The sequence below is a fragment of the Macaca mulatta genome, chromosome 5 (assembly GCF_049350105.2).
Source record: "Macaca mulatta isolate MMU2019108-1 chromosome 5, T2T-MMU8v2.0, whole genome shotgun sequence".
Lineage (NCBI taxonomy): Eukaryota > Metazoa > Chordata > Mammalia > Primates > Cercopithecidae > Macaca > Macaca mulatta.
In genome coordinates this window covers 176,031,822-176,057,738 of record NC_133410.1, presented here as the reverse complement: position 1 = coordinate 176,057,738, position 25,917 = coordinate 176,031,822, and positions in this window count along the sequence as shown.

Sequence of the window (25,917 nt, the reverse complement as noted above, 5' to 3'; positions counted from 1 at the left end):
CCTTGTACACTTATGGTAGGAATGTAAATTAGTACAATCACTATGGAGAACAGTTTGAAGGTTCCTCAAAAAACTAAAAATTGAGCTACCATGTGATCCAGCAATACCACTGTTGGATATATAACCAAAAGAAAAGAAATTAGTATCAAAGAGATATCTGCACTCTCATGTTTGTTGCAGCACCATTTACAATAGCTACTATTTGGAAGCAACTAAATGTCCATCAACAGATGAATGAATAAAGAAAATGTGGGCTGGGCGCAGTGGCTCATGCCCATAATCCCAGCACTTTGCGGGGCCGAGGAGGGCGGATCACGAGGTCAGGAGATCGCGACCATCCTCGCTAACGCGGTGAAACCTCGGCTCTACTCAAAATACAAAAAATTAGCCAGGCATGGTGGCGGGCGCTTGTAATCCCAGCTACTCAGGAGGCTGAGGCAGGAGAATGGCCTGAACCCAGGAGGAGGAGCTTTCAGTGAGCCAAGATCACGCCACTGAACTCCAGCCTGGGCAACAGAGTGAGACTCCATCTCAAAAAAAAAAAAAAAAGAAAGAAAGAAAGAGAAAAAGCGGTATATATGCACAACGGCATGCTATTCAGTCATAAAAGGTAGAATGAGATCCAGTCATTTGCAACAACATGGATGGAACTGGAGATCATTATGTTAAGCGAAATAAGCCAGACACAGAAAGATAAACATTACATGTTCTCACTAATTTCTGGAAATTAAAAAATCAAAACAATTGAAATTGTAAACATAGAGAATAGAAAATGATTACCAGAGGCTGGGAAGAATAGTGGGGGGCTAGGGTGGAGGTAAGAATGGTTACAAAAATGGGTACAAAAAATAGAAAGAAATAATAAAACCTAATATTTGATATCACAATAAGGTGACTACAATAGATAACTCAATTGTATATTAAAATAACTTTAAAAGTATAATTGGATTATTTGTAAATCAACAGAGAAATGTTTGATGGGATGGATACCCCGTTCCTCATTTTGTGCTTATAATGATGTTCATGCCTATACCAAAACATCTCACATACCTCATAAATATATACATCTACTGTGTACCCACAAAAATTGTTTAAATCGATTTTTAAAATAACTCAGAAAGAATAAGAAATAAAGAAAAAAGTTGTTACAGAAATGAGGAATAATTTCAACACAAGAAGAAATACACGCAACACTTAATTCCTTAAGAGAAACAGAAGTTGAAATGTATTAAACAAATAAAATAGGCAATGAATAATTAAGAAAAAGTGTTAAATGTTAAAGCTAAGCAAAGTATATCTGACATATTATAAATCATTGAAAAAGAAAACCAAACCAAGAGAATAGATATAAATATTTAATATAATTAAAATAAAATTTTCCTAAATAGATACTATAAATGATTTGTAATTGCATATTAAAAATGTATTCACATACTAATAATATTGATCCAGAATGACCAACAGCAAAACATACTTAAGTAATGTTATTTAACTTTAAAGAAAAGAAAATAGTCCTTTGCCATATAGGAAGAAAATAGGGTGACTTATAAGAAAAATTAAAATTAGATTGTTATAACACTTTTCTACAGAACTGCTTATGTTAGTGGAAATAAAAGTAACATACTTAAGAAACTTGGTGAGAGGAAATTTAATTTAAGGAGTTTTATATCCATGGGGGGAAAAAATGAAATTTAAGTGTAAAAGTACATGTGCATTTGTCTGTTGTAATCATTTGTCTGTTATAAAACTAAGATACCTCAGATAAAATATTTCCAGACATTGAAATGATTTAATATATAAAACTTATTCCCAAGTAACATGGTTTCTTGTCCTGGAAACATTGTTATGATTAACTTCCAAATTTATGAACATGAAAGAAGTCAGGAATTTTTGTTCCTATGTCTCTTCCCTAAAAAGTTACCAGAAATATTAACATAAGCATTGGTGATGAGCATTACAGATATAGCTAATTGCAGACTTTAAGACTAAATGGATAATAAGAGTGAAAAAATGTATTTTTGTACTGTAGTATGCCCTGGCTATATACTATAGCAATAATGGTATAGTTCAACTATTTTTTAAAATGAAAGAGTATGGGAAGAGAAAAATATCAAAAGATAATAAAAACGGCCGGGCGCGGTGGCTCAAGCCTGTAATCCCAGCACTTTGGGAGGCCGAGTCGGGCGGATCACGAGGTCAGGAGATCGAGAACATCCTGGCTAACACGGTGAAACCCCGTCTCTACTAAAAATACAAAAAACTAGCCGGGCGAGGTGGCGGGCGCCTGTAGTCCCAGCTACTCGGGAGGCTGAGGCAGGAGAATGGCGTAAACCCGGGGGGCGGAGCTTGCAGTGAGCTGAGATCCGGCCACTGCACTCCAGCCTGGGCGACAGAGCGAGACTCCGTCTCAAAAAAAAAAAAAAAAAAAAAAAAAAGATAATAAAAATGTTATTAAAGCCCTACTAGGGCTGCCCATTCACCTTAGTAACAGCCCTAAATATTGATGACGATGTGACAATTGTTATGATGGTTGGATGAGCATAAAGAATAAAATTTTGAAGATAATGGCAACGCATTCATTCTCTGAATGATTTTTTTCATTTAATTCATAATCAACAGACATTTATTGAACATCAATGGCACGGCTGACACAGTTCTCATTGCTGTATTTCTAGTCAGCATAATATTATAATATTGAAAATGTAATATCTAAGAAAATGAAGTTTAAGCCATTTAGCTTGTCTTGAAACATCAAATGGTTGTACAAAAATATGCCAATGGTTTTCATAAGGTTGCCCCTTAATTGTTTAAGCTGAATATTCCACTTCTTTTATAGCACAGGAGTAGGCTGTGACTACGGTAAGTCAGGATCCTATTAGGGCTGGCATGATAAATCATTCGTGCGCTGTAAAACTAAGATACCTCAGATAAAACATTTCCAGAGATTGAAATAATTTAATATGTAACAGTTATTCCCAAGTAACATGGTTTCTTGTCCTGGAGACGTTTTTATCATTAACTTCCAATATTTTGTTTTTACATCTTAATAAGAGATCACAACAATAACATAAAGCACATACAAAATTCATTAAAGCTGATTAAACCGATACCAAACATGTAAAATTGCCTAGGTATAATAACTGGTGCTTACACAGGAAAAAAAAAAAAAATCATCCTATTGTGTTAGGGAAAACTTGTCACGAAAATGGACTCAAAATTGGCGCTTAATATATAAGTAGGATTTTGAATGACTAAACCAAGAAATAAACAGGTTATGGAAAGTATTAAGTGAAGAGGACTTGAGAAGTAGGGGCAGTGTATAAACAATAAAAGATTATGGTATAAATCCGTATGTAGATTTTATTTTGACCTTGGCTATTTAATATAGAGCTATTTTGAAAATGCACATTTTGGGAAAGGTGTTTTCTTTACCAGTGTTAATAGAAAACGAGAATATTTATTTATAACTCCTCAGACAAATTCAATTCTGCTTACTGCCTTTGGGTTAGCACATTACTATCAGGTCAGCAGCAATATAATACAAATATTTTGTGATTTAGACACAAGAGCTAGAATTTAAATTGCATCTTCTGATATTTTGCTGTTTCAGGATAAAAACAAAACAAAACGCATGGTCCTTATGGAGCTTAATTTTTTGTAAAGAAAACAGAAAGTAGAATAATGAGTGAATAAGCTAATAGGTTAATTGTAAGTTAACTATAAATAAAACAATAAGCTAAATAAGTGCAATATGTGCATGTTGAATAGTGATCATTGTTAAAGATAACACAGGGAAAGGGAAGAAGGATGGTGATTAGGTTATAAAAGTCAATAGGAAGTACTACATGAGAAGGTGACAAAATGGAGCCATGAAAGAAGTGAAACAGTGAAGAGAAAGACAAGCAGGCAGGGCACCAAGAGTGCAGACATGGAGGCAGGAGTGTGCCTGGGCGTGTTAGAGAACTAGCAAGGAGACTCATGTAGAGTAAGGAAGTGATGGGAATAGGGGATAGGAGCACAGAGGTAACCAGCAGTCAGCTATGCCAGGACCTTATGGCTATAGACTGCCTTTTACAATTAGTGAGATGGTAAGCCATAATGTGATACTGAGCATGGGAGCACCACAAGCCAAGCTGGTTTTAATAGGATCGTTTTCTCTTCTGCACAATGATAGAATATGGAACAGGAAAGAAAAAAATGAAGAAGACCAGAGAGTAAGCTATTTAGAAAGATGACTGTGGCGTGCCTTATGATGGCAGCAGTGGGGTGACACGGACAGAGTCTGGATCGGTAAAACACACAGAAGCAAAGCAACCGTGAAGCTAATGAAACTTTAGCTTTGGGACTCTCCTCTGCACGGGTTCCTTCCAAAGAAGGCCTGTATCTTGAAATGAATGTCTTGTGGCTCCTAGCGTGTATGCATGGGGGGCAGTGGATAAACAGTTGAAGAGCTGGAGGACAGAATGCAAAGGACAAACAACTTTTGGGCCAGAAATTAGCCTGTGGGCAATTCTTCCAAATAAGAGATGTGTAAATTTCTAAGTGCAGATTTTTCTTCTAATTAATATCTAGCCAAAACAGAAGTTCCTGCCTGTCAGAAGCATTTGATAATTCTGCATACAAAATTATAAACAGCTTAATTTTAAAAATATTTTGATGAGAAGAGCATGAAACAGAATTTACCACAATTTATGTGGTTATAGATCAGCAACTTACAGTGTTTTTACAAATAGTAAGTTCAACTGTGTTTGAAGTCTCATATTCTATGCATTCTCATTAAATACATCAATGAAAATAACTTAAAATTCATAACTAACTGCTGAAATATGGGCATCAGTGACAAACTAGGTAATGTAATAAATATTATGCATTCAAAAGGTACCTAAAGTATCCCTTCATGAAAATTGAGATGCCTTGAAATTTTGTCATATATGAAGGAAAATATGTAAAGATTATTCCAAATTCCAAAGACTTTTCTAGAACATAAGCAATCCAATAAAGTTAATACTTGTATTGCATCGCCAAAAGTAAGCTGTAAAGCTGAAATTTCACAAATTTTATTTCCAAACTAAAAATAATTTTAAATTTTCAATCAACTGTTACGAAGATGTTAAATGTCTTTTTCTTCTCTTTAAGAGTATTTTGAGAATCATCATAGGAGAAAGTACTCAAGGAGCATGAAGCTAGAATTTGTAAGGAGAAATGCTATAAAGATATGCCATATAATTACATAACAAAATATTTCTTATGTTTTATTTTATAATTTTTTGCCTTTTATCAGCTATCCAAATTTCATATTATATTGTGATTCCTGTTATAAATACATATTCACATTTATGCCTAATTTTATTTTCAAAACTTTTGATTTTGTTTCTTGAAGTGGCCTGTCTAAATTGGAAAGGCTTCTGTTTTTATGCAACCCTATAATTTGAAGGAACAGCTGATAAGGTTTACTGATTGATTAAAGTGGGGCTTGAGAAAAAGCAAGAACTTAAGAAGATTTGCTGATGTTTCAGTCTGAACAACTACAAAGCTGGAATTGTCATCTGCAGATATCAAGAAGACTATAAGAACAGCATGTCTGAGGAAATAATCAAAAATTCAGTTTTTAACATGTTATCTTTAAGGTGTCTATTAGGTGGGGATATCAGAGTTTAGAGTTAAGGATAGAGGTTCAACTTGAACATATAAGCTTGAGAAGCATCAGCTTATTAATAGCATTTGAAGCCATGAGACTTGATGAGATACCATCATCTACTGCCTAATGACATCTAACAGCGCCTAACCCTGTTTCAGTCAATAACAAACCATATACCATAGTGGTTGCATACAATTATAATGGAGCTGCAAAATTCCTATTGCCTACAGGCTTCAGAGTCTTCTTAACATTATGGCACAAGCATTACTCACAGGTTTGCGGTGAGGTGGGTGTAAATAATTCTTTACTGCCAGTTATATAAAAATGTAGCAAAAATATAGCACATTCAATTACACACATTTTATAGTACTTAATAATGATGATAAATGACTCTTGCTGGTTTATGTATTTATTACACTGTACTGTTTATCATTATTTTAGAGTGTCCTTCTTCTACTCATTGAAAAAAAAAAGTTCTCTGTAAACAGCCTCAGGCACGTCCTTCAGGAGGTATTCCAGAGGAAGGTACTGTTATCATAGGAGATGACAGTTCTATGCTTCTTATTGTCCCTAAAGACCTTCCAGTGGGACAGGATGTGGAGGTGGAAGGCAGTGATATTGATGATCCAGATCTCATATATAGGCCTAGGCTAATGTGTGTGTTTGTATCTTAGGTTTCGTGTGTGTGTGTGTGTGTGTGTGTGTGTGTGTGTGTGTGTTTTGTTTTGTTTTTTTTTGAGATACAGTTTCACTCTTGTCGCCCAGGCTGGAGTGCAGTGGCACTATCTCGACTCACCGCAACCAGGTTCAAGCAATTCTCCTGCCTCAGCCTCCCAAATAGCTGGGATTACAGGCATGCGCCACCATGCCTGGCTAATTTTGTATTTTTTAGTAGAGATGGGGTTTCTCCATGTTGATCAGGCTGATCTCAAACTCCCAACCTCAGGTGATCTGCCTGCCTTGGCTTCTCAAAGTGCTGGGATTACAGGCACGAGCCACTGCGCCCGGCCTGTGTCTTAGTTTTTAACAGAAAAATTTAAAAAGTAAAAAAAACATAAAATACAATTTTAACAAATAGAAAAAGCTTATAGAATAAGGAGATAGAGAAAGACAATATTTCTGCACAGCTGTACAATGTGTTTGTGTTTTAAGCTAAAGGTTATAGAAGTCAATAATTTTTTATAAAAAGTTTTTACAGTAAAAAACTTACAGTAAGCAAAGTTTTACTAAGAATGAAATAAAAACTATTAAATAAATTCAGTGTAGCCTAAGTATACAGTGCTTATAAAGTCTACACTAGTGTACAGTAATGTCCTAGGCCTTCGCATTCACTCACCATACTTACTCCCAGACTCACCCAGAGCAATTTCCAGTCCGACAAGCTTCATTGACTGTATGTGTCCTATCCAGATGTACCATATTTTTTTCTTTTATACCACATTTTATTGTAACCTTTCTGTGTTTAGCTACACAAATAATTGCCATTGTGTTACAATTGCCAACAATGTTCAGAACAGTACCATGCATGACAGGTTTGTAGCCCAGGTACGTAGTAGGCCAAACAATCTAGGTTTGTGTAACTATGCTCTGTGATGTTCACACAATGATAAAATTGTCTGAGAAGGTGTTTCTCAGAATCTATCCCCATTGTTACATGACACATGACTGTACACAGCAGATATGGAACACATAGTTGAATCTATAAATCTAACTATGCGGGAAGAGATTTGAGATAATGAAAAAAATTTAAGAGTCATCAGCACAAAAACATTTCATATGTCTGAATAAGACCATGATGAAGTGAAGATACACAGAAAAGAGAAATGATTCCAGAACTGAGCCCTGCCTGGGTCATTCACTTTTTAAGGATGAAGGCAATGAGGAGGAATCAACAGAGTAGAGTGGAAAGGAACAGTTAGAGGGGTCAGAATAACACAGGGAGTGTGATGTCCTAATACACCACACACATGCCAAGAGAGTCTGAAAAGGTTTATTATTCCTATAATGTGGCTTTCAAACTGATCCAAAAAGGCTTAAGAGCAGAGAAAAGAGACCCAATGAGGGGGGTAACATTGTGGCAAGGAGGTGGGGCTAGGTTGACACTTCCTGGACTTCCAAAGGTGTGAAACTCCCATTGGTTCCAAAGAACATAGCATGCAGGCGTCTTATCAGCTTGCTCAGATGCAGGAAAAAAAAAAAAAAGTGAGGCTTGAAAGGCACCACCGTGGCTTCAGGAGAGAATGCCATAAGGGAGTTGGGAAATAACAGAAATGAATAATTCAGAATTTTCTGTAAAGGGAAGGAGGAAAAGAAAGAGGTGGTAGAAATAGGGTCAAATGGATATTTTAAGATGGAAGAAATAACAATAATTTGATAGGAATTATGAGAAAGAAAAACCTTGATGCAGGAGATGGAGGACAGAGTTGCTTGAGTGGGCAGAAGGGAGTGAGGCTGAAGTTCCCAAGTGACAGGGTGGAGCATAGCGGCACAGAGCAGGTGGGGTTTGGATGAACTGGGTGACAGCTTGTTGGAGCTGATTTTTGTTTTCTCCAGCTTTCTCCATGAGCTAGGAAATTAGGTCATCATCCGAAAGGCAGGAATAAGGGTAAGTGTCACCTTAGGACAGAAAAAAGAAAAAAAAAAGTAATAACTGTTACGCGCGTCCATGTGAAGAGAACACCAAACAAGCTTTGTGTGAGCAATAAAGCTTTTTAATCACCTGGGTGCAGGCGGGCTGAGTCTGAAAAGAGAGTCAGCGAAGGGAGGAAGGGAGATAAGGGTGGGGTCGTTTTATAGGATTTGGGTAGGTAAAGGAAAATTACAGTCAAAGGGGGTTGTTCTCTGGTGGGCAGGAGTGGGGGTCACAAGGTGCTCATTGGGGGAGCTTTTTGGAGCCAGTATGAGCCAGGAAAAGGAGTTTCACAAGGAAATGTCATCAGTTAGGGCAAGGACCGGCCATTTTCACTTCTTTTATGGTGGAATGTCATCAATTAAGGCAAGAACCAGCCATTTTCACCTCTTTTGTAGTGGAATGTCATCAGTTAAGGCAGGAACAGGCCATTTTCACTTCTTTTGTGATTCTTCAGTTACTTCAGGCCATCTGGGCATATACATGTAGGTTACAGGGGATGCAATGGCTTAGGTTGGGCTCAGAAGCCTGAGATTCCTGCCTTCTTATATTAAGAAAAATAACATAAAATAGTATTGAAGTGTTGGGGCAGCAAAAAAGTTTTTGCGGGGTGGCATGGAGAGATAATGAGCAATGTTTCTCAGGGCTGATTCAAGAGGGATTAGAGGTGGTGTGGGAACCTAGAGTGGGAGAGATTAAGCTGAAGGAAGATTTTGTGGTAAGAGGTGATATTGTGGGGTTGTTAGAAGAAACATTTGTCGTGTAGAATTATTGGTGATGGCCTGGATACTGTTTTGTATGAATTGAAAAACTAAATGGAATAAATGAAGGAGAAAAACAGGTATTAAAGGACTAAGAATTGGGAGGACCCAGGACATCTAATTAGAGAGTGCCCAAGGAGGTTCAGCATAGCCCTGTCAGCAAAGATTACCTATTTACTTTAAGAGGGAGTTAAGAGTGGTGGTTTGGGGATAGCACCAGGAGATATCAGCTGTGCTGGCTTGGAGAAACAGTGTAAACCGACAGTGTAAACAAGAGCAGGGCATTTATGAGTAGTTGAGAATGGTGAATAGGAGTATGACTAGACAGAAGATAGTAGGGATGACAAGTTTTTGGGGGCACAGTCCAAGTTGGTCTGGTGTCTGGAATGAGACTGGGGCTTAATAAAAAGGAGCGTCTATACTGGAGCTTAAATGGGCTGTAACCTGTAGCATTCGAAAGACAGGCCTGAATTCTGAGAAGGCAAGTGGTAAAAGTATTGTCCAGTCCTTTTTAAGTTGGTGGCTGATCTTGGTGAGGTGTGTTTTAGAAAGACCATTAGTCTATCCTACCTTTCTTGAAGATTGAGGACTGTAAGGGGTATGAAGGTTTCACTAAATACCAAGAGCCTGAGAAACTGTTTGCGTGATTTGATTAGTAAAGGCCTGCTCATTATCAGACTGTATAGAGGTGGGAAGGCCAAACCGAGGAATTATATCTGACAGAAGGGAAGAAATGACTGCGGTGGCCTTCTCAGACACTGTGGGAAAGGCCTCTACCTATCTAGTGAAACTGTCTACTCAGGCCAGGAGGTATTTTAGTTTTCTGACTCAGGACATGCGAGTAAAGTCAATTTGCCAGTCCTGGACAGGGGCAAATCCCCGAGCTTGATGTGTAGGAAAGGGAGGGGTCCTGAACAATCCCTGAGGGGTCACAGAATAGCAGATGGAACACTGAGAAGTGATTTCCTTGAGGATAGATTTCCATGATGGAAAGGAAATGAAAGATTCTCAGAGACGGGCTAGCGACTTGTAACCTACATGGAAGAGTTTATGAAATGACGACAGAATAGAATGGGCCTGTGAGGCTGGAAGGAGATATTTTCCTTGGTCTAAGAACCATTTGCTTTGTGTGGGAAGAGATTGATAAGTGGAAGTTTCAGCGGGGGAGTAGGTGGGAGTGACCAATGTGAAGGAGAAAAACTGACCATGAGGGACAGAAGTTGGAACTCTAGCTGCTTTTTTAGCTAGCTTATCAGCATAAGCATTGTCCTGAGTGATGGGATCGGATGCCTTTTGATGGCCCTTGCAGTGAATGACTCTAGCTTCCTTTGGAAGTAAAGTGGCTTTGAGAAGCATTTTTTATTAAAGAGGCATTAACGATGGAGGACCTTTGCTTAGTGAGGAAGTCTCTTTCAGCCTATATAACAGCACGGTGGTGCACAATATGGAAGGCATATTTAGACTCAGTATAAATATTGACACATAGTCCTTTTGCAAGAGTGAGGGCCTGCTGAGTTAAGGCAACTAGTTTGGCTTGCTGAGAGGTGGTGGAGGGTGGCAGAGCAGTAGCCTCAATGATAGATGTGGAAGATATGATTACATAGCTTGCCTTTGCTGGTGAGTGGCGATTAGGACTGGTAAGACTGCCATCAATGAACCAAGTGTGTTCAGAATGAGGAACACAAAAGAATATGGGGAAATGGAGTGAATGTCAGGTGGATCAGATACAGTCATGGGGGTCAGGTATGGTATCAGGAATAACGTGGGAGGCCGGATTGAAGTCTGGGCCAGGAACAACGGTAATTGTGGGAAACTCAACAAAGAGTGAGTATAGCTGAAGGAGCTGGGGAGCAGAAAGTATATGAATCAGGTGGGAGGAAGAAAATAGATTTTGGAAGTTATGAGAACTGTAGGGAGTGAGATGAGCATAGTTTGTGATTTTGAGCTCCTCTAAAAGTATTATGACGGCAGCGGCCACTGCACACAGACATGAGGGCTAGTAGGCTAAAACAGTAAGGTCAAGTCATTTAGATAAAAAGGTTACAGCATGTGATCCTGGTCCTTGTGTAAGAATTCCGACTGCACAGCCCTGCACATTTGCTGTTTGTAGTGAAAAGGGTTGGGATGAGTCAGAGAGAGCTAGGGTGGGGGCAGTCTCTAAAGCTGTCTTCAAGGGGGAAAGGATTTAGGATCTATGGGGTCAGCTAGGTTTCCTTTTGTGAGTTTATATAATGGTTTTGTTAGGATGGCAAAACCAGGTATCCAAAGTCAAAAGTATCCAACCACGCCTAGGAAGGAAAAGAGTTGTTGTTTTGTAGAAGGGATTGGGGTTTGGAGATTAGCTGGACATGATCAGCAGGGAGACCACGTGTGTTTTTATGAGAATTATGCAGAGGTAGGTGATGGATGAAGAAATTTGAGCTTTGGAGGGGGATAGGTGATAACCTTTGGAGACTAAATGCTGAAAGAGCAGAAGGGTGTCTTGTTGAGAAGATTCAAAGGAGGGGCTACAGAGAAGAAGGTCATCAATATATTGAAAAAGGTGAGAAGCAGAGGGGTGGAAGGAAAGTACATCATGAGAAAGAGCTTGGCTGAAGTAATGAGGGGTGTCCCTGAAACCTTGCAGCAGCATAGCCCAGGTAAGCTGCTAGGACTGATGGGTGTCAGAGTCAGTCTAGGTGAAAGTAAAGAGAGGCTGGGATGAGCGGTGCAAAAGAATAGTAATGAAAGTATGTTTGAGATCCGGAACAGAGTAATGGGTTGTGAAGGGAGGTATTGAAGATAGGAGAGTATATGGGTTTGGCACCATGGGGTGGATAGGCAAAACAATTTAGTTGATAAGGTGCAGATCCTGCACTAACCTGTAAGCCTTGTCTGATTTTAGGACAAGTAAAATGGGGGATTTTTAAGGGGAGTTTACAGGCTTTAAAAGGCCATTCTGTAACACGTGAGTGATAACAGGCTTTAATCCTTTTAAAGCTTGCTGTGGGATGGGATATTGGCATTGAGCGGGGTAAGGGTGATTAAGTTTTATTGAGATGGTAAGGGGTGCATGATCAGTCACCAAGGAAGGAGTAGAAGCATCCTATACTTGTGGGTTAAGGTGAGGGGATACCAGAAGAAGCAGCAAAGGAGGCTTTGGGTTGGGAAGAAGGGTGGCAATGAGATGTGGCTGTAGTCCAGGAATAGTCAGGGAAGCAGATAATTTGGTTAAAATGTCTTGACCTAATAAGGGAACTGGGTAGGTGGGGATAACTAAAAAGGAGTGTATTAAAGAATGTTGTCCAAGTTGGCACCAGAGTTGGGGAGTTTTAAGAGGTTTAGAAGTCTGGCCGACAATACCCACAACAGTTATGGAGGCAAAGGAAACAGGACGTTGAAAAGAAGGTAATGTGGAGTGGGTAGCCTCCGTATTGATTAAGAAAGGGTCAGACTTACCCTCCACTCTAAGAGTTACCTAAAGTGTCTGTGATGGTCCAGGAAGCTTCTGAGGAAACTGGACAATGTCAGTCTTCAGTTGCTAAGCCGAGAAGATCTGGGAAGGAGTCAGAGAGCCTTGGGCTAGAGTTCCAGGGGCTCTGGGAGTGGCTGCTGGGTGAATTGAACAGTCTGATTTTCTGTGGCATCCCACACAGATGGGACACAGCTTAGGAGTAATCCCGGGCTGTGGACATTCCTTGGCCCTGCAGCCAGATTTCTGGCACTTGTGGCAATCTCCTGGGGGAGGAGGTTCTGGAGGAACCCCTGGTAACTGCGGTTCAGGTGTTTGGAGTTCTTGTGTGCTAGAGATGTGCCTGGGGTTTCTCTCACAGTGGAGGCAAGGGATTGCAACTCAGAAATATGTTGCTACTTGGCTGTCTCTACTCTAATATTGTACACTTTGAAGGAGAGGTTAATTACGTCCTTTCGTGGGGTTTGAGGGCCGGAATTTAATTTCTGGAGCTTTATTTAATGTCGGGAGCAGATTGGGTAATAAAATAAAAAGCATATTGAGAATAAGACGGTCTTCTGACCTTTCAGGGTCTAGGGCTGTAACGTGTCTCAGGGTTGCTGTTAAAGGGGCCATGAACTGGGCTGGATTTTTCATATTTGATGAAAAAGAGCCTAAACACGAACTGATTTGGGAGAGGTCAGACAAAGAAAAAGGAGCATTAACCTTGACTATGCCTTTAGCTCCAGCCACCTTTTTAAAAGGAAATTGCTGGGCAGGTGGCAGAATGAAACCATAAGCCAGACTGGATGTGAGGAGGGGAGATGGTAAAAGGATTATAGGGTGGAGGAGTGGAGGCTGAGGAAGAATTGGGACCTAGCTTGGCGTAGTGAGGAGGGGAGAGGTCAGATGGGTCTGTAGAAAAGGAAGATTAGAAAGACTCAGCGGGCCGGGTGCGGTGGCTCAAGCCTGTAATCCCAGCACTTTGGGAGGCCGAGGCGGGTGGATCACGAGGTCAGGAGATCGAGACCATCCTGGCTAACATGGTGAAACCCCGTCTCTACTAAAAATACAAAAACAACTAGCCGGGCGTGGTGGCGGGCGCCTGTAGTCCCAGCTACTCGGAGGCTGAATGGCGTGAACCTGGGAGGCGGATCTTGCAGTGAGCCGAGATCGCGCCACTGCACTCCAGCCTGGGTGACACAGAGCGAGACTCCGTCTCAAAAAAAAAAAAAAAAAAAAAAGAAAGACTCAGCGACACTTGGGGTTGGGACTGAGGGGACAGACGAGAGGGGAAGAAGGAAGATTTGGGATGAGTTGCATTGGGAACAAAGGCTAGGGAGGGACCGATGTGTAAAAGAATGCCTGGACATCAGGCACCTCCCACTGTTTGCCCATTTTACAACAAGAATTATTTAGATCTTGTAGGATGGAAAAAAACTAAAGTGCTGTTTTCTGGCTATTTGGAACCACTGTTGAGTTTGTATTGTGGTCAAGCGGCATTGTAGAAGAAAATAAGGCATTTAGGTTTTAGGTCAGGTATGAGTTGAAGAGGTTTGAAGTTTTTGAGAACACAGACTAAGGGAGAAGAGGGAGGAATGGAGGGTTGAAGGTTTCCCATAGTGAAGCAGGCAAGCCCAGAAAAAAGAGAGAGTAAAAAAGACATGGAGAGAAGGAGTTGGGGGGGTTCTTGTCCTCCAGAAAAGTGGGAAAGGAGTCAGGATGCAGAAATAAGGGGTCAGGGGGTTCTTGTCCTTCAGAAAAAAGAGAAAGGGGTCAGGATGCAGAGATATGGCATCGGGGGGTTTTTGCCCTCCAGAAAGGCAGGAAAAAGGGTCAGAACCTGGAGATAAGGGGTTGGGTTCTTACCCTCCAGAAAAGCGGGAAAGGGGTCAGGAGGTTCTTGCCCCCCAGAAAAGTGGAGAAGGAGTCGAGACACAGAGAGAAGGGGTTGGAGGGTTCTTGCACCCCAGAAAAGTGGTACTTGTCTCGAAGGGTGAAGGACCAAGGCAGGCATTCCCACGTGATCAGACACCTCTGAAATGTGGGTGAATAATCAGGCAGGCATCCTTGCGTGATTAAACAAGAGAAGACTGTCTTCCTGAGTCCGTGACAGGTGTCAGAGTTTTGGGACCACGGATAAAATGCATCTCCTTTGTCTCTACCAGAAAAAGAAAGGAACTGAAATTAAGAGAAGGGAGAGATTGAAGTGTGGTGCCAAGATTGAAAGGAGAAAGAGGTTTAGGGATAGTGAGAGAGGTTGGAGAAGACAGTAAAAAGAGGCCGCTTACTGGATTTAAAATTGGTGAGATGTTCCTTGGGCTGGTCGGTCTGAGGACCCGAGGTTGTAGGTGGATCTTTCTCACAGAGCAAAGAGCAGGAGGACAGGGGATTGATCTCCCAAGGGAGGTTCCCTGATCTGAGTCATGGCACCAAAATATCACGTGTGTCCATGTGACGAGACCACCAAACAGGCTTTGTGTGAGCAATAAAGCTTTTTAATCATCTGGGTGCAGGCAGGCTGAGTCCGAAAAGAGAGTCAGCAAAGGGAGATAGGGGTGGGGCTGTTTTATAGGATTTGGGTAGGTAAAGGAAAATTGCAGTCAAAGGGGGTTGTTCTCTGGTGGGCAGGAGTGGGGGTCACAAGGTGCTCAGTGGGGGAGCTTTTTCGAGCCAGGATGAGCCAGGAAAAGGAGTTTCACAAGGGAATGTCATCACTTAACCAAGAACTGGCCATTTTCACTTTTTTTGTGGTGGAATGTCATCAGGTAAGGCAGGATCAGACCATTTTCACTTCTTTTGTGATTCTTCAGTTACTTCAGGCCATCTGGGCCTATATATGTAGGTCACAAGGGATGCAATGTCTTAGCTTGGGCTCAGAGGCCTGAAAATAACCATCTTTGCTTTAGCTAATGGTACCTGGAAATTGACCCAGGCATTGCAAAGAATGCTTTGACCCTGTGAAAATTTCTTGCCTTGAGTATTTCTAAGTTCCCTTCTGTATCATAGGAATAGCCATTCTTTATAAAGTACTTTCCAAAATGAGGCAGAAGTGCCCGTACTTGTGTCATACAAACAAACAAACAAACAAACAAACAAAAAACCTTCTTTCTAAAGGAGAAAATCTGTTTTGTCTTTTGTAAATACAAAGAAATCTTAGCAAATTTTATATAGGATTCTACAAATTTTACCTACATTGATCCCCTTAAAGAAAAATGCATGAAATATTTAAAATGCTATGCCTCAAGGTCACTGCCAAGCATTCTTATTTTATGTAGAGGTGCTCTGTGCCTCTATTCAGCATTTTTATTTTGCCTGTTTGTTAACCTCCAGACACAAATGATTCTTTGGAAGGAACATCTTAAATTTTATGCAGTTTTAGAGAGCCTTTTGCTTCCTTTCCTTTTCTCATACATGATCATCAACCTCTGAGTAATTGTAGTTTACAGACCAAAAGTGATATAAGCGTAGATATAAACATATATGTACAAACACGTATATATTTAAATATTCACTACAACTCTCAAAGAAAGAGAGAGGTGGGATTTGCCTATTTGAATGCTAGAAGCATTCTGTATAGTGGATACCAAGAAATCATAAATTTATAATATGAAGCCATTGTGGCTTGAGGGATAAATATTCAGTACCTGGTATTACCTGATAAAGTCATACATATGTATAGCTCCATTTTATGTGATAATTACTGAATCTAGCTTTAGCATCTGCTTTTACCAGATAAACTGAATTTATTATTTTGGATAAAGCAGTCACAATAATTCAACAGTCTTGTGAAGATTTGGCAAATAAAGGGTCATGAGAGAGAGAGGAAAGTTGACTATAAAATTTTATTATAAGTTTCATATAAAATAACAATTACCTGCATTATATAAATTTTTAGAAATTATAAATTGCATCTTTAAACTCCAGATTCTCTAGGAATAAAGTTAAAATAAAGCTTAATCCAAAGACATCTGGAGGATTTCTGAATTATCCATTTTAGCCTTTGAATATTAAAGTGACTTTTATCACATTTCAAAATAGCTGTGCATCTCCTTTCCAGTTACAAACAAATAACTCAATGTTTCTTTAGTTTTGTTCAACTGCCTACTATCTAAAAGCAAGAGATAAGCTGAGAAATGTATTTTAATAATGAAAGAGAGAAGCTCAAGAAGAATGTAGGCAGTTGTTCAGAGATATGGGTGCACTAAATCCATCTTCACATCTAGAGATTCTCTGCTTAGTATGATCAACTTTAAGTTGAATCTTTAAGCTGACTATATCCTCAATGCCACCTTATTTTTCCTTGATATAGTTCAAGAGCTCAGCTATCCCTGAGACATCATTATTTTCTTAAAATACTTTGAATGAAAAGAATGACACTTTAGGCTGACTCATACTAAAATTCAAATTCTTAGTTTTAATAGAATTTGTCATAGCTTTCAGTACTAAAAAGTTAGATGTAAAAGGAAAATTATTGCAAAATAAATTAATGCTAAAAGAATTAGAACAAATATAAATATTTATTCTTGAACTAGGGGTGCTCATTCTAATCTTTAACATAAAGAAGTAAATTGTAAAGAAATAATATATTTTATATATAAAAGAAAATATCTACACATGAGAAACAAAGTTTATCAATAACCTTAGTAGACAAATAATTTTTAAATATTAAGAAACAATAAACACACAAAAGTAGAAAAAAGTAGAGAGGGTGAAAGAAAATCCCAGAAGTAAGGATCTCTAATGAATGTTAAACTGTATGCAACCTTCAATTCATCAAATAAATAAAAGTTAAAGCAAGAGTAGAGAAGCATGTTTTAACATACTCATTTAGTAATGATCTTTCAAAGTGAAAATTAAAATCCACAGTATTCATTAGTGGTCCAATCATATATTGTTAATGCATGATGCATAGTGTTAAAACTTTCAGAAAGACAATTTGTCAATATATATCAGCATGTTGCCATCTTTTGTTCTAATAACTATACTTGCAAATTTTTGTTTCAGGGGAAAATTAAAGATATACATAGTGATTTTATCTCTAGGTAGTTTTAAATTTTTAAAATCCATATAGAGAAATAATTCTGTCTTTTGCCAATTTCTCTTCCCTCTCTCTCATGTACATACCTGCATCCATGGATATAGGTATGTAATACACATATGTAGGTATATAATCTGCTTCTGTCTTTCTGTTCTGTCTCTGTCCACAGACACACATGCAATAGGTCACAATAGATGTATGTATGTACATTTATATATTATACAAGATGAATATTTTGACATATTTGAAATATGTATGTATATATGTATATCTATATACATACGTGCATATACTACTGTATCATATACACACATAAATACACACAGTGTAGGTAAGTAAATTTTATGTTACTGATAAGAAGTTCAACAGTTTTGCCTACTGTGACATTGGACTTTTCTACTATCCTCAAACCTCTGTATTCTTTCCTTATAAGTTTCAAAGGAATCCATCAAACAAAGCTCTAATTATTGCTTTATTTATTTATTTATTTATTTATTTATTTATTATTTATTTATATAGTTATATTCTTACTCTGCTGTACATTGGTAATAGAGTATTGAATTAGACAAAGAGCTTCCTCGGCCTTCTGCATTGTAGGTGTTAAAATTATAAGTGCAAGAATTTTCATGAAGGAGGTTTTCAAGGTACTATAGTATCATTAAATACAGCTGAGGTAGTGATGGAGAGGGAAGGTTTGCATGAAGAAACAGTATTAAACTGAATATGAAGTAGCTATATGAGGCTTGGGCACTAGAAGTTGCAAAAGATGAAAGTTATTATAAACACAAAAAAATTCCAGCAGAGGGACTAGCCCTTGACTTCAAGAGTAGAAACAGAAGGGTAAAGAAACCTGTATGGTTGAATCTTGGCATGGAGGAGAAAGCAGGGCAACAGTAGAGTGTCGTGACAACACAGAGACAATTAGGGGCCAGATCATGTAGGAATTAGGCCATTAAGGTTTAGGTTTTATTTAAATTGTAATGGAAATTTATTGATGATTTGTATATAAAAAACTAAAAATGTAAAAATTTGCCTTAGAAAATATTTTTCAGAATTTTGGAGACCAATCTGAAATGTTTTTGAACTGTTCATAAAACAATGATAATTCTCTTTGGACAACAGTCCAAAAATAAAGAATGATAATTTTGTGATTTGGGCTAGTATGATGGAATTGTGAATAAAGACAAGTGGATGAATATGACCCAAATTTTGGAGAAATAAATAGTGGTACTTATTCTTGAGGTGGGTAAAAGTAGGTAAAGGAAACTGGAAAATGAAGAAGGAATCTAAGGATTCTCTTTTGAGCAAATGGGTATCAATAATTTCTCTTTGCTGAAATGTGGAAGATTGTAAATATCAGGGATAATAAATATCAGGAGTTCAATTTTCATCATTTTAAATCTGAAATTCTTGTGAAACATCCAATGTGACATGTCAAGATTGTAGCATATCTGGAATGCAAAGCAAACATTTAAATTAGAAATATGTATCTGTGAATATTATCATTTTAACATCATAAGTATAAATGAGGCCATCTAGAAAGAAAGTTTTTAAAAAACTGCAACAACTAGGTCCTAAATTCCTTAACTTAGAAACTTATGAAAATACAGACATGTAACCTCAACCCTCTGAACCTCTTCTTCAGTCAATCTGTTTCAGGGTCCAGGAATATGTATTTTTTAGAAATGTTCCCCAGGCTCATTGAATAAATCTTAGCAACATGATCCTAAATATGTAACAAACATCAAAAGATTTTGATGCTAAATTAATCAATGACTTATCACAGTGAAATATTTTTAACACTTCTTACTCTAAAATTGATACACAAAAGAAAAAAATTAACTGTATTGGCAAATATATAAATGAGGTAATTCACAAACTTTGAATATGTGCATAAAATCTGAACACCTCCCCCGAATTGAATCAACATTCCTTTTTAGTCCCTATTAATTATTAAATTTGAATTTATTCAATATAAGACTACAAATGAAGACAAAAAATTGCCATGGATACAGGTGATAAGATTCTGTTTTATGATCACATGCAATAAAATTAGAAATTAAAGCCAGAAAACAGCGAAAGTAAAAATGAATCACTTCTGGCCAACTCTTGAATTAAAAAAGAAAACATAATTGAAATTACCAAGTGTGTAGAATTGAAAATTAACACAAATGTTACCTGCTAAAAACATGTAGGATGCAATTCAAATAATATTTAGGGGAAAATTTATAACTTTGAAAGCATTAGTCATTAATCCAGTTATATTGAAAATAAATGAACTATACAAAACAAGAAGCTAGAAAATTTTTCAAATTACTCAGTAAACTAAAAAAATATAGCAGAAAGTAGAACTAAGGGTAAAAGTAAATAATACAATAGTAAACAAAGAAAGAAAAAAGTGATCAATACAATTAAATGCTAATTATTTAAAAATACAAATTAAATAGACCCATATCTTGATAGACTTATCAAAAAATCATAGTTAAACAATGATTAAAATTGGAAAACTGATAAAATTTGCATTTAGAAGATATTTTTAAAGATTACATCAAAGCATTTTGAAGAAATATGAGCTAATTTTGAAAAAAGATGAATGGATGCTTTTATTAGAAAGAAATTACTTACAAAAATTTTAATAGATTAATAATTTATAAATTAAAATTATAATTTAAGATAATGTCATGAGTCCTAGATAATGTTTTTAGATGGTTTCAGCAAAAATACCAAGATAAATAATTTCTTTCTTCTGTAGATTTTTCTAGACGTTGGAAAAATTGGGACATCTATTCAAATCATTTTAATAACCTATTAGGATGTTAAAATTGACATTTTACAAAGGTAGTGTAAAAAAACAAGAAACATTGTCATGTGAAAATAGATGAACAATCATAAATGAAATCAGCATATTTCTTAAGCAAATAAGAGTGAATGACCTAATAGCATGATGAAACTTTCAAAACAGAAGCAGTAGCTGGGGTATGATTTTCCCTATTTCACTCAAAAAAATCCCAAGGATATAGATTATAAGATCCGTTTTATGAGGGCAATACAATAAAATTAGAATCTGTCAGGATTTATCAGGGCTGTGTGTCAGAATTTAAGAGAGACATTGGCTCTTTCTTAGGCTGTGAGGTTTTATAAACTGCATGATTATGAATAAGTCAGGGTAAATCCTAGCCTGACCAAGCTTTGTACAGGCTAGAAGTTTTTTGCTCACAGCTGTAGAATATGGAGAAAACTTGACTTCCATCCCTGTTCCCCAATGTCAGCAGTCATTGTTGGGATAACATTAGCTCCTTTCCTGGAGTTTCCTGGGATTAGAGCCCAAGTATTACAGTTGCAGCTGTATGATAACAACACAGACAAACAGCTTCCAGTCCTGATGAGCCACATCAGCATTCCACCAGGTCTGATTGCCTACCATACTTGGTTTTTGCATATTTTTACAGAAAAAAGTTTGAGTTTGCAAATTATTCTCTTCTGCAAGAGATCAAACCACTTTCACCGAGGCTAGTTTGCAAAGGAGTTGTTTTGGATGAATTAATGGTTACCTTATAGTCTGTCACCCTTTGAACTGGTGAACTCTGTGCGTCACAGCCCACTTTGTCAGCATTAACTATCATCTCGGCCCATTGGATATGCAAGGCTGGTTTCTGACTTCCTCAAGAAGACACAACAGGATGAATTGATTGGTGCTTAGGAAAAAATGGTTATGATTAATACCTGAAGTCCTCTCAATAGTATGGAATAATATCATGTCTGATACCATGTAGTATTATCACTGCTATTCCACAGGAAGTTTTCTTGTTTGTTTGCTTTTGCATCATGACCAGAGGATAGTCATGAGAACTTGGAAAGGGGGCCCAGATAACTTGGAGTGGCTGTCTGACGAAGGTCCAAGAAAATCTCTCAAACCTTCTCCAAAATCTAGAAAATTCTTGTCATTCTCTGTGATGGGAGATGTGTTCAACATGGCATGCTAACTTTGGAGATCTGAAGTCTATTTTTGGCACTGGTTTGTTTCACAGGAAAGAGTGGTATGGCCTGATGGAACATGCCTGGAGGTTGGTAGGATCTTAAAGTAAGGTTGCATTTTAAAAGGTATTGAAATGGGTACAGTTCTCCCTTGCTTTATTTGGTACCTAATGAAAATGTAGCATCATGAAGTATTAATGGAAAACATCAGTCTCTGTGAGCATGCACAACAAATCCAGAGCAACCTGGGTGACAGCCTTCCTGGAAGGATCCAAATGAAAGACTGTTAATATGTACAACTCTCATTCTCTGCCTCTATGTTGTCTGGGAGACGTTTATTTCTAGAAGCATCATAGCTTCTGTTCCATACTTGGATGATCACCTTAGCAATTACTCTGAACTAGTAGTCACATTCTTCACCCACATGGTCCTGTGGTAGTTCAAGTTTATTTATTTTGTACCCACACAAAAGTAATGACAGCCAGCATAATACCTGTGAGTCAGAATGTCTGAGTTAAGACAGGGTAGGAGCATCAGGTATTGCTTCACACTGGAGCCACCGTAAAAACTCAGGCAAAAGCAACACCTTCAAGTTGATGTCATCTACCTTTTGACAAACAATAGAATCTAGTACTTCCAAATGCCCGAGACATTGAAATTGGAAGAAAATAGGAAAAGTGAGATCATTCACATATTTCTACTGCTCAAACTTCTGCCACTTCTCTACTTCTGGGCCCCCAAGAGATTGGACACAGAGAGAGAGAGAGAGAAAGAAAGAGAGGAATTCTTGCAAAGGATGACCTTATTCAGGGCGTGTGTGGTTTAGGTGTCCCAGTGGAACCTCCAGTCCTATCAGTGAGTGGCAAATTCAGGGTCAGGACAAATGCTTTTTGAGGTAAATTCTCCAGAGTTTTATTGCCCTTGTGTTTTGTAAGTGGTGTAAACACACTAGTCCTAAACTGTTTGGATGATATCTACTAATCCCAATAGAAAACAGAGTCATCCCTCTAAGGAAGAGGTCCCCAAACTTCTAGGCACCCGGGACCTGCTTCAGGGATGACAGTTTTTCCACAGATGGTGTATGTGTGGGGGAGATGGTTTCAGGATGAAGCTGTTCCATCTCATAAGGAGCAAACAGCCTAGATCCATCGCATGTACCATTCACAATAGGGTTCACACTCTTAAAATAATCTAAGGCTACTGCTAATCTCACAGGAGGCAGAGCTTAGGTGGTAATGCTTTCTTGCCCACCACTCACCTCCTGGTGTGCAGCCCAGTTCCTAACAGGCTGTGGACCAGTGGGGATTGAGGACCCCTGCTCTAAGGTTTCAGTGGTGTGTGTCTATGTATGTATGTGTGTGTGTGTGTGTGTGTGTGTGCGCGCGCGTGCATTCACTCCTCTTGCTTCTATAGTTGAGTCTCCAGCTCAACACAAATCATTAGATTCTCTGGACTCCTGAAGTACTGGAGCAGTTGATTTGAAATGTCTTGGGGACCATGGTATGGAAACATGTACTTGAATTACACTAATTCCAATGAGATTAGATTTCATGATGTAAAGAAATTTTGCAAATGTAATTAAGGTCCCATTTCATTAGTTTCATGAAATGGGCTAATCACATGAGGTTTCTAACCTTAATAACTTTAAATGGGGTTATTATCTAAATGGATTAATCACATGAGGCCACATGAGGTCAAAAACAAGAACTCAGAAATCTGAAGCATGAAAAGGACTTGATGTGTCATTACTGGCTTGAAGATAATGGGAAATATATGTCAAGGAATGGCAGTAAGCCACTAGGAGCTCAGGGTGGTTTCTAGCTGACAGCCAGCAAGAAAATGAGTACCTCAATATAACAACATCTAGGAACTTAATCCTTCCAACAAGAAGCATAAACTTGAAAGTGGATTTTTCACCAGAGAATTTAGATCAGAAATCAGTCCAGACAACACCTTGATTTCAGCCTTGAAATGCCCTGATGCCATACTTTATGCCACACTGTATTTCTGACCTATGAGTTGTGTGCTAATATATGGATGTTGTTTTCAGCTACCAAGTTAGTGGTACTTTGTTATGAAACAAAAGCAAACTAGCGCAAAGCAATATTATAGGAACGATATTTCCACTCAAATTTCATAAGTAGTTGGGGAGGGCAAGATGGCCAAGTAGTTGCAAACAAGTGGAACAGCTCCCATGGAGGGAGTGTGATGACTGGCATGCTGTTAACAAATCTTCAGAGGGAAGGCATTGAGAGTGGATGGAGGGAAGACACAGAAGTTAGGCTGAAGTGGGGAGAAAGCTGGGAATTCCATATGGGCTACCATACACTGGGACTCATTTTTGAACTGCAGCAACTCCAGGGCAATGGGTCAGCTGAACTGGTAAGGAGCAAATTGCCACTGCCACAGCCCTCTGGAATCATGCAGGAGGGGACCCCTCAACCACTCATGGACACTTGTGGTGAGTAGAGAGCTGCTTAGAGAAGTGGTGGGGCAGCAAGCCACCTGATGTGGAGCCCAGAGGGTTTGGTGAAAGAGCGTTTGTAGTGGAATGTATCCAGGCTATCCCTCTAGGCTAGACTTGCTCCCAAAGGAGACTTTAGCCCTAGGGGAATAGTCAAACCTGATCTCTGCAGGGCATTCTTGCAGATCAGATGGGGCTGGTATGACCTGAGCACTCCTTGGTCTTCTGGCTTCTCCCAGGGAATCATCCTGGCCACACCTACATACAGAGCAGTCTCTGATGCCAGGAGTTTCACACCATAGCTTCTGCACCAGCAAACCATACCTGACCAGTGGAGAGCTCCACTTAGGTGAACTATGGTTGCACACCAACCTGCACTTTCCCTCTCCATACTGCAACTTCCCCAGCCCACTCCAATTCCCCACATCACTTTGCTGACACATGTCTACACAGGCAGGTTTTGCTTTACTTGCCCTGCCAGCATGTGAGTGTGCAGTATACTCCCCACCCAACCCTTGCTGACACCATTTTAGATGGAATCTTTGTGGGCACAGACCCAGCAAACCTCACCCATGCCTGTGCCCCAACATTGAACTAAAACTGAGCAAAGAACAGAGGATCCTCCCACACCGTGAGTGATCACTTCTGTTCATGGGCACAGAGGACACACTGAGACATGCACTGGCCAGCACCCCACGCCAATCCAACACCACTTCTAGTGCAACAGTGCACAGTCTCCAGCAGGGCCACCCACCCTGACTTGCCCCACAACTACCTGACCTTAGCCACTGTGGTAAACACCTGCAAGGAGGCAGGCACCCCTGTATCTACTAGCACTCTGTTGTAGCTGCTACACCTCAGTCCCCACTATTGCAGTGGTATCCAAACCTTGATGAGCCAGAGAATAAAGTGAGGCCCCAATATAAGTCCCCCAGCGTTAGAGTATGCAGTTTCAGGAGTTGGGAGCTGACACTGGCCCACTAAAATCTCCCAGAAAGGAAGCCAGTTTGCTGAATTCATGTTATACCACAATGAAACCCTCCAGGTCATCAAATAAGATTAAAAGAAAACCCTCTGAAGGTAAGCAAACTCAAAGATTGAAGGTAGAAAAGCCCACAAAGATGAAAAAGAATTATTGCAAGGACGCTGAAAATTCGAAAAGCCAGAGTGCCTTTTTGCCTCCAAATGACCACATTACCTCTCTAGCAAGGGTTTGGAACTGGGATAAGGCTGAGATAACAGAAAATAAAGAAATAGAATTCAGAATATGAAGAGTAATGAAGTTCATTGAGCTACAGGAGTACATTGTAACCCAATGCAAGGAAGTTAAAAATCATGACAAAAATTGGAGAACCTGACAGATAAAACAGACAGTATAGAGAATAACATAATTCACCTGATAGAGCTGAAAAACACATTACAAGAATTTCATAATGCAATCCCAAATATTAATAGCAGAATAGATCAAGTGGAGAAAAGAATCTCAGAACTTGAAGACTGATTTTCGGAAATAAGACAGACAGACAAGAATAGAGAAAAAAGAATAAAAGGGAGTAAACAAAACCTCTGAGAAATATGGGACTATGTAAAAGGACCTAATGTGTGACTGATGGGTATAATTGAAAAAGATGGGGAGAAAGGAACCAACCTGGAAAAGATACTTCAGTATATTATTCATGAGAACTTCTCCAACCTTACTAGAGTGGCCCACACTCAAATTCAGAAAATGCAGAGAATTCCAGAAGATACTTCAGAAAAGGATTATCATTAATAAACATGATTATTAGATTCTCCAAATTTGAAATAAAAGAAAAAATGTTAAAGATAGCTAGAGAGAAAGGTCAGGTAACCCACATAGAAAAGTCCATCAAACTAACAGTGGACCTCTCAGCTGAAATACTGTAAGCCAGAAGAGATTGGGGGCCAATATTCATTATTCTTAAAGAAAAGAAATTCCAACCCAGAATACCATGTCTAGC